The sequence below is a fragment of the Oncorhynchus mykiss genome, chromosome 13, assembly GCF_013265735.2.
Source record: "Oncorhynchus mykiss isolate Arlee chromosome 13, USDA_OmykA_1.1, whole genome shotgun sequence".
NCBI lineage: Eukaryota > Metazoa > Chordata > Actinopteri > Salmoniformes > Salmonidae > Oncorhynchus > Oncorhynchus mykiss.
In genome coordinates, this window is record NC_048577.1 from 6303092 (window position 1) to 6313459 (window position 10368).

At 39.7% G+C, this 10368-nt stretch overlaps 1 protein-coding gene across 2 annotated transcripts in view; it reads right to left on the bottom strand.

The window, feature by feature from the left end:
• LOC110519908 overlaps window positions 1–3316 on the bottom strand; it is a 57498-nt gene extending 54182 nt beyond the window's left edge. For both annotated transcript variants that reach the window (XM_036939983.1, XM_036939982.1), the window contains exon 1: window positions 3201–3316. The gene's annotated coding sequence lies outside the window, so the exon portion shown is untranslated. The remainder of the gene's footprint in view (window positions 1–3200) is intronic.
• Window positions 3317–10368: the final 7052 nt, after the last annotated feature.

Sequence of the window (10368 nt, forward strand, 5' to 3'; positions counted from 1 at the left end):
TGTATTGTAGATATGTTGTGGTAGAGTAGTGTGTAATAATGTGTTGTGGTAGAGTAGTGTGTAATAATGTATTGTAGATATGTTGTGGTAGAGTAGTGTGTAATAATGTATTGTAGATATGTTGTGGTAGAGTAGTGTGTAATAATGTGTTGTAGTAGAGTAGTGTGTAATAATGTATTGTAGATATGTTGTGGTAGAGTAGTGTGTAATAATGTGTTGTATTGTAGATATGTTGTGGTAGAGTAGTGTGTAATAATGTATTGTAGATATGTTGTGGTAGAGTAGTGTGTAATATTGTGTTGTAGTAGAGTAGTGTGTAATAATGTATTGTAGATATGTTGTGGTAGAGTAGTGTGTAATAATGTGTTGTATTGTAGATATGTTGTAGTAGAGTAGTGTGTAATAATGTGTTGTAGATATGTTGTGGTAGAGTAGTGTGTAATATTGTGTTGTAGTAGAGTAGTGTGTAATAATGTATTGTAGATGTGTTGTGGTAGAGTAGTGTGTAATAATGTGTTGTATTGTAGATATGTTGTGGTAGAGGAGTGTGTAATAATGTGTTGTGGTAGAGTAGTGTGTAATAATGTGTTGTATTGTAGATGTGTTGTGGTAGAGTAGTGTGTAATAATGTGTTGTATTGTAGATATGTTGTGGTAGAGTAGTGTGTAATAATGTGTTGTATTGTAGATGTGTTGTGGTAGAGTAGTGTGTAATAATGTATTGTAGATATGTTGTGGTAGAGTAGTGTGTAATAATGTGTTGTATTGTAGATATGTTGTGGTAGAGTAGTGTGTAATAATGTGTTGTAGATATGTTGTGGTAGAGTAGTGTGTAATAATGTGTTGTGTTGTAGATATGTTGTGGTAGAGTAGTGTGTAATAATGTGTTGTAGTAGAGTAGTGTGTAATAATGTGTTGTAGATATGTTGTGGTAGAGTAGTGTGTAATAATGTATTGTAGATATGTTGTAGTAGAGTAGTGTGTAATAATGTGTTGTAGATATGTTGTGGTAGAGTAGTGTGTAATAATGTATTGTAGATATGTTGTGGTAGAGTAGTGTGTAATAATGTGTTGTGGTAGAGTAGTGTGTAATAATGTATTGTAGATATGTTGTGGTAGAGTAGTGTGTAATAATGTATTGTAGATATGTTGTGGTAGAGTAGTGTGTAATAATGTATTGTAGATATGTTGTGGTAGAGTAGTGTGTAATAATGTGTTGTATTGTAGATATGTTATGGTAGAGTAGTGTGTAATAATGTGTTGTGTTGTAGATATGTTGTGGTAGAGTAGTGTGTAATAATGTATTGTAGATATGTTGTAGTAGAGTAGTGTGTAATAATGTGTTGTATTGTAGATATGTTGTAGTAGAGTAGTGTGTAATAATGTATTGTAGATGTGTTGTGGTAGAGTAGTGTGTAATAATGTGTTGTATTGTAGATATGTTGTAGTAGAGTAGTGTGTAATAATGTATTGTAGATGTGTTGTGGTAGAGTAGTGTGTAATAATGTGTTGTGTTGTAGATATGTTGTGGTAGAGTAGTGTGTAATAATGTGTTGTAGATATGTTGTGGTAGAGTAGTGTGTAATAATGTATTGTAGATATGTTGTAGTAGAGTAGTGTGTAATAATGTGTTGTAGATATGTTGTGGTAGAGTAGTGTGTAATAATGTATTGTAGATATGTTGTGGTAGAGTAGTGTGTTATAATGTATTGTAGATATGTTGTGGTAGAGTAGTGTGTAATAATGTGTTGTATTGTAGATATGTTATGGTAGAGTAGTGTGTAATAATGTGTTGTGTTGTAGATATGTTGTGGTAGAGTAGTGTGTAATAATGTATTGTAGATATGTTGTAGTAGAGTAGTGTGTAATAATGTGTTGTATTGTAGATATGTTGTAGTAGAGTAGTGTGTAATAATGTATTGTAGATGTGTTGTGGTAGAGTAGTGTGTAATAATGTGTTGTATTGTAGATATGTTGTGGTAGAGTAGTGTGTAATAATGTATTGTAGATATGTTGTAGTATTGTAGTGTGTAATAATGTGTTGTGGTAGAGTAGTGTGTAATAATGTATTGTAGATATGTTGTGGTAGAGTAGTGTGTAATAATGTGTTGTATTGTAGATATGTTGTAGTAGAGTAGTGTGTAATAATGTGTTGTAGATATGTTGTAGTAGAGTAGTGTGTAATAATGTATTGTAGATATGTTGGGGTAGAGTAGTGTGTAATAATGTGTTGTAGATATGTTGTGGTAGAGTAGTGTGTAATAATGTATTGTAGATATGTTATGGTAGAGTAGTGTGTAATAATGTGTTGTATTGTAGATATGTTATGGTAGAGTAGTGTGTAATAATGTGTTGTATTGTAGATATGTTGTGGTAGAGTAGTGTGTAATAATGTATTGTAGATATGTTGTAGTAGAGTAGTGTGTAATAATGTATTGTAGATGTGTTGTGGTAGAGTAGTGTGTAATAATGTGTTGTATTGTAGATATGTTGTGGTAGAGTAGTGTGTAATAATGTATTGTAGATGTGTTGTGGTAGAGTAGTGTGTAATAATGTGTTGTATTGTAGATATGTTGTGGTAGAGTAGTGTGTTATAATGTGTTGTATTGTAGATATGTTGTGGTAGAGTAGTGTGTAATAATGTGTTGTATTGTAGATGTGTTGTGGTAGAGTAGTGTGTCATAATGTGTTGTATTGTAGATATGTTGTGGTAGAGTAGTGTGTAATAATGTATTGTAGATATGTTGTGGTAGAGTAGTGTGTAATAATGTGTTGTGGTAGAGTAGTGTGTTATAATGTGTTGTATTGTAGATGTGTTGTGGTAGAGTAGTGTGTAATAATGTGTTGTATTGTAGATATGTTGTAGTAGAGTAGTGTGTAATAATGTGTTGTGCGAAGTACTGTTTTATTGTATATAATTGGGTAATCATGACTGGACCCCAGGAAGAGTAGCTGCTGCCTTGAAAGGAACTAATGTGGATCAAGAACAAATACAAATTTTACCTGTTGTATCTAACAGATATTTCTGAGGTGGGTATTAGTTCTGAATAACTTTGAATATTCTAATAAAAATAATGTACAAATAAAAACAAAAACGTTTTAAATAATAACTCAATGTTTTAAATACATAGCATTCTTGACATTGTACTTTAGCTCATTACTTAACTTTAGTGAGGTGCATATGAATATAAAGATTCTTACCTTTCTAATAACAGAAGTTAACCTTGTTGTTCTCAGAGTCTATGTTGGACTAGTGATCTTCAACTCTGCTACACTGTCAATGACAACAGAGTGACTGTCAACAATGCTTTGATGAAACAGGAGACACAGGTGTGTATGTCTCAAATGGCACCTCCTACATAGTTCACTAATGTTTCCTTATGTCCTCTGGTCAAAAATAGTGTACTACAAAGTGAATAGGGTGCCATTTATAATAGAATAGGGTGCCATTTATAATAGAATAGGGTGCCATTTATAATAGAATAGGGTGCCATTTATAATAGAATAGGGTGCCATTTATAATAGAATAGGGTGCCATTCATAAGGGAATACGGTGCCATTTATAAAGGAATAGGGTGCCATTTATAAGGGAATAGGGTGCCATTTATAAGAGAATATGGTGCCATTTATAAGGGAATAGGGTGCCATTTATAAGAGAATATGGTGCCATTTATAAGGGAATAGGGTGCCATTTATAAGAGAATATGGTGCCATTTATAAGTGAATAGGGTGCCATTTATGAAGCAAAATACAAGAACTGCACACACACACATTTATCTCTCACCTGCTCTACTATCTATTGTATCTCCTCTCTACAGAGGTGAACATGACAAACTAGGCTCTGTCTAGTCTGTTCTAACCTTAGAGAACTGTCTATTTTGTGTTTCTATACTGATACAGATCATCCTTGTCTGTTCTAGTCATGAGACTGTGTGAAACCACAGAATGTGACACATCCTAAGAGAGAATACAGTAGATGGCACACGTCAAACGTGTGATTTATGAACCTATGTCAAGGTCACGTGTGTATGCCCATATATGGGCTTCCTGCAGGACATCCTGGCGGGAAGTTATCACGCCTTAGACTGAGTGTTTATATAACCAGATAGTGCATCTGTTCCTTTGAAGCTGTCATGATGATTGTTGTGTAGGGACCTCGTTGAACTAGGAAATGTGTTTGAACATTTCAAAGAGTATGGCCCCCACCCCTGTTGTAGTCACCTTAGGGCTGTTGTCTATGAAAAATAAATGTCTGGGGTTTATTGGACAGCCCAGCCGCATTATAAATAAGCGCTGAACCCCACAAGCAACTAAATAAGAAATTAATTAAAATAAACCCCCCTAAAATAAACCCCCTAAATAAGAAATTAAAATAAACCCCCCTAAAATAAACCTGCTAAATAAGAAATTAAAATAAACCCAGAACATTAAACAGGAAATTAAACATGTCTCCTAGGCCAATTGTTGGTGTACTTTGTGCCACGTGTCAAGAACACAATGACAAAAACATGTACTGTGCTGTTACATAGCTAGGAAACAGCTCCTTCAGACGATTGAAAGCATTCTTCAACCCATATGGCATCACGAGGTACTCATAATGGCCAGATGTGGTACTAAACCCGGTTTTCCACTCATCTCCCTCCCGGATACGCACCAAATTATACGCGCTCCTGAGGTACAGTTTTGTGAAAAAGCATGCTCCGTGAAATGATTCCACTGCCGTGGTGATGAGAGGTAGCTAAACCCCACTGTGATGGAATTTAGACCTCTATAATCAATGCACGGACACAGACCTCCATCCTTCTTTTTCACAAAAAAGAAACTCGAGGAGACGGGTAACGTGGAGGGCCGAATGTACCCCTGTCCCAGAGATTCAGTGACATTTGTCTCCATAGCCACTGTCTCCTCCTGTGACAATGGGTACACGTTACTCCTGGGAAGTGCTGCGTTTACCTGGAGGTTTATCGCGCAATCCCCTCATCGATTTGGTGGTAATTGGGTCGCCCTCTTCTAACAGAAGGCGATAGCCAAATCAGCATATTCTGAAGGAATGCGCACAGTGGAAACCCGGTCTGGACTCTCTACCGTCGTGACACCGATAGAAACTCCTATACACCTCCCTGAACACTCCTCTGACCACCCTCGGAGAGCCCCCTGTTTCCATGAAATCCTAGGATTGTGACTAGCCAGCCAGGGAATCCCCAGCACCACTGGAAACGCGGTGAATCAATAAGGAAGAGACTAATCTGCTCCCCATGATCCCCCTGCGTTACCATGTCCAGTGGAACCGTGGCCTCCCTGACCAGCCCTGACCCTAACGGTCGGCCATCTAGGGAGAGCACGGGGAAGTGTTGATCTATCAGCACCAGCAGAATCCCTAACCTAAGAGCGAGTCCGCGATTCATAAAGTTCCCAGCTGCGCCTGAATCGACTAGCACCTTATGCTGGAGAGAGGGAGAAAAGAGATTAGTAAAAACATGTGACCAACAGGGAGCTCTGGGTGAGTCTGGTGCTGACTCATCTGGGGTGATCGGGAAGTGCTCTGCCTGCCCTCTCGACTCCCAGACGAGCTCCTCCAGCACCGGTCGGCAGTGTGTCCTCTCCGACCACAGCTGGTGCAGGAGGAGCCTCCTCCTCCGGTTCCCCTCGATGCGGCCCCCCTAACTCCATAGGTATTGGAGCGGGAGGGCCGGGAGGTGGAGCTAACAGGGCCCGTTCTAGACGCCCGCGAGCAGCTAGCAGGTTGTACAGTCGGAACGACATGTCTATGAGCTCGTCGAGGGAGAGGGTGGCGTCCCGAAAAGATAGCTCCCTGCGGACGTCCTACCGGAGGCTACACCGGTAGTGGTCCATCAGGGCCATGTCGTTCCATCCCGCTCCAGGGGCCAAGGTCCGAAACTCCAGCGCGAAGTCCTGCGCGCTCCTCGTCTCCTGCCTAAGGGGGAACAGCCATTCACCCACCGCTCGGCCCTCTGGAGGGTGGTCGAACACGGCCTGGAACCGGCGGGTGAACTCTGGGTAGTGGTCCCTTGCAGAGTCTGGGCTATTCCAAACCGCGTTGGCCCACTCCAGGGCTCTGCCCGTCAGACAGGAGACGAGGACGCTCATGCTCTCCTCACCAGAGGGAGTCGGGCGAACAGTAGCCAGGTATAGCTCGAGCTGGAGCAAGAATCCCTTGCACCCAGCCACCGCTCCATCGTACTCCCTTGGGGGTGCGAGACGAAGAGCGCTGGATGCGGACCCCGCCGGAGGAGTAGGTTGAGTAGATGAAGGAGGAGCGGCGAGGTAGGGAGATCACTCCTCTCCCATCGGTCCATTCTCTCCATCATCTGCTCCATCGCTGACCCGATTCTATGAAGGATGGCCGTGTGATGGAGGTCACGCTTCTCCATAGATGGGAGAGGGGTTGCAGCTGCTCCTGCTGACTCCATGTTATGGTGCGGGCTTCTGTTACGTAGCTAGGAGTGGTGGGTGCAGAGTCAGGCGCAGAGAGCAGAGGTTTAGGGAACTTTGTATTTATTCCGGTCAGAAAGGTCATGCCAAAAACAACAGGCGCAATAATGACCGGCCCAAAACAGGACACCAAACAGTTCGGAAAAATAACAAACGCTACCATCCACAAACAGAACAGAGAAACAAGCCCGCACAAAAGCAGGTGGGCATAACAGGCTTAAATAGCCCTGAACCAAACCCCAAACGAGAAACAGGTGAAACCAATACAGACATAACCAACAGAAAAGGCAAAGGGAATCGGTGGCAGCTAGTAGACCGGTGACAGGTGCATCAAAGCTGGGACCGAGAGACTGAAAAACAGCTTCTATCTCAAGGCCATCAGACTGTTAAACAGCCACCACTAACATTGAGTGGCTGCTGCCAACACACTGACTCAACTCCAGCCACTTTAATAATGGGAATTGATGGAAATTGATGTAAAATATATCACTAGCCACTTTAAACAATGCTACTTAATATAATGTTTACATACCCTACATTATTCATCTCATATGTATATGTATATACTGTACTCTATCATCTACTGCATCTTTATGTAATACATGTATCACTAGCCACTTTAAACTATGCCACTTTGTTTACATACCCTACATTACTCATCTCATATGTATATACTGTACTCGATACCATCTACTGCATCTTGCCTATGCCGTTCTGTACCATCACTCATTCATATATCTTTATGTACATATTCTTTATCCCTTTACACTTGTGTGTATAAGGTAGTAGTTTTGGAATTGTTAGTTAAATTACTTGTTGGTTATTACTGCATTGTCGGAACTAGAAGCACAAGCATTTCGCTACACTCGCATTAACATCTGCTAACCATGTGTAGATTTGAACAATACCTACACTATAGGTTAAATTGGACACAGGTGTTATTTCCTGGGCTGTGGGTCTCAAAAGTCTGTCACCCCATCCAGAACAGAACAGGTCTTGACAACCCCCTCAGGTTTAAAAACAATGTTTTTTAAACAACATCAGGGGGTTTCATTTACACAGACAGTTCTGTAAATTCATTTCGTACATTGTCTCAGTCAGGTCCCAGCTGCTCCCCGGAAAACTCTTTCCTGCCTTTCTGCAAGCCTATACGCATGGGGTGAGGATGTGAAAACAATATATTTGATTTTGGATACATTAGGTAGTTTTGGGGGGGAAATGTATGATATTACGAAATGAATGCACTGTTTGGTACTCTCTCTCTCTCTAATATTAAACCAGTGTTATATATGGCTTCTTACAGATATTCTAAAACGGGTGGGCATCGATTTTTCAGGTATGTATTTATGTCAATTGCACGTATTTTTATAAGTTCAAATGTATATATTTCGTATAAATATATGTTAATATTATTTAACGTCTATAGGATACCCGACATTTACCCAGTTGCTACCGGGAATAATTGATTTGTATCAGCCAAAATTAGATGAGAAATTTGAGGAGCAAACAGCGTCTTCTTTACGAAGCCCGTCCCCATCACGCTATTTCCCACGTAAGTCCAAAAATAAAATCCACAATAATATTTATACATTTAAAAACAAAAAGTGTGTACACTATTTTAAAAGCTAATTTTGTGTTTACAGCAGACAGCCTCACAACAAGAATCCATGATGTGTTATGGCCTCTGAACGACTTCGGAGGAGCAGATGAAACAGACGCTATTCTGCCGTTCTGTACGAACGGCTTTACCAAACAACTTTACTCCAAACAAACAGCCGCTCTGTAAGTACACACCCCCGGGAAACGCAAGTCAAGAGCATCACAATCCTTCCCGGCTCCACAGAACTGTTGCTCAAGTGCAGAATCAGCAAGGCCCGAGAAGGGCGCCTGGTCTGAAAATGCTTGGATTCAAAAACAGCCTCTCTATGGATATGGTATGACCCCATTATACATATGTTATTAGCTATAAAAAAAATATATATATTAGTTATACATTTTGGGGGGATAGAATGTATTAAAACAATGTCAAGTAATGTTTTTTTCAGACTCCAAAGATATAAACCCTGCAGAATCTACAAAGCCCGCGGGATCCACGATTCTTCAGAACAGCCGGCATAAAAAAACAGAGGTAATTTAACTATATATATATATATATATATATATATATATATATAAATATATAAAATGTTAATATATTATTATATCTGAAATGTATTTGAAATTGTTATCTAATATATATTTTAATGTTAATATATTATTATATCTGAAATGTAATTGAAATTTTTATCTAATATATATTTATTTTAAATGCCCTGTTTTGTGTACATTTTTTCTTTCAGACCCCTCCCAGGCGTATACAGACACAGAAGGCACAACACGTCGATCGGAAGAGTTCGAGGAGGAAGGGGGCGCCCAGGACATACACAGTAAAGCATTGAAGTCTGATCATTTCAACGCTTTAAATGACAATTCTGAGGTAGATGATTTGCTGTTGTATGAGGCTGCCAGACAACTTGATACAGCCAATTCTGAGGTAGATGATTTGCTGTTGTATGAGGCTGCCAGACAACTTGATACAGCCAATTCTGAGGTAGATGATTTGCTGTGGTATGAGGCTGCCAGACAACTTGATACAGCCAATTCTGAGGTAGATGATTTGCTGTTGTATGAGGCTGCCAGACAACTCGATACAGCCAATTCTGAGATTGAGACTATCTTGATTGAATATTGTTTCTATCAGGACCCAGAGCCTGAAATAGATCATGATAGGTTTCTCACAGCCTTTTACAGGGCTCTAAAAGCCAGAAAGGCTCAGCTACACAAATATGTTTGTTTTACTAAGATATCAATACAGTCAAGATCCTTCTGACATAGAACAATGCCCCGCTTGTTAAACAACAATCTGATTCAAAAACCCAAAAACAAGCACCAAAAACTGTATCTAACATGGATGAGACGGGGGCGACAACGCCCATAATTCAACACACGGTTGGGATCTGTTATCACAGATCCCAGCCGAACTCATAGCCTTAATTAACCAAATGAATTAGACAAGGGCAACATCTTGAACACACACACACCTCCTTTAACTCCCATGTCCGAAGAGTCTGAGCAACAATACAATGTTTTTGAGGAATTGGAAACTTGTGTAATAAAATCAGAACGGCGATGGTATTGATAGAAGTGTTCGTGTTGTGTACCGAAATAAATTCAGCAATACAGAGATTCGACAGTTATTTTAATTTCACATGGATGAATGAGAACCTTGATTATACTGTTTTTTATGTGATGATATTGGATACTCTGAGCAAACTGTTAGAGAGGGCAACAGTTTATGCCGAACCATGTGATGTCTTACAGCGTGAAATTTGTGGAGATAGTATGCAAAACACTGTATCTCTTGTTTTACCCAATGGCGCAGCAGATCTTGAACAATTTATAGCCCTGCTTGAACGACTTGTTCAATCTAATTTATCCATCACAGCTGATAGGACCCTAGAGCTTGTAGTACAAATCATATGTCGACCCCGAGGCGGAGGGGGTCAGAGAAGGAAACTTGATAGTCTCATGCAATCAGAAATCATAAACAATAAAAGTGCATATCTCATAAACGTTCACAATCCTGGTAATCAGTTATGCTTTGCAATAGGCCTAGAACATTTACTCAACCCTGGATGTACTGATCTAGAGGCTTTACAAAAGGCTAGGGAGTCTATGTATACAGGATGCTGTGACTTTCTCTGACATGGTCAAACTTGCACATTTTCTGAACAACAAGATTGTGGTATTGTACCACAGTATGGCTAATTCAGCTCTCTTGAAGTTCCAGAACATTCCACAACCTCATCTTCAGATTCTGTACTTTTATGTGCAAAACAACCATTATTATACTCTTACCAACATCACAGAGTTTTTA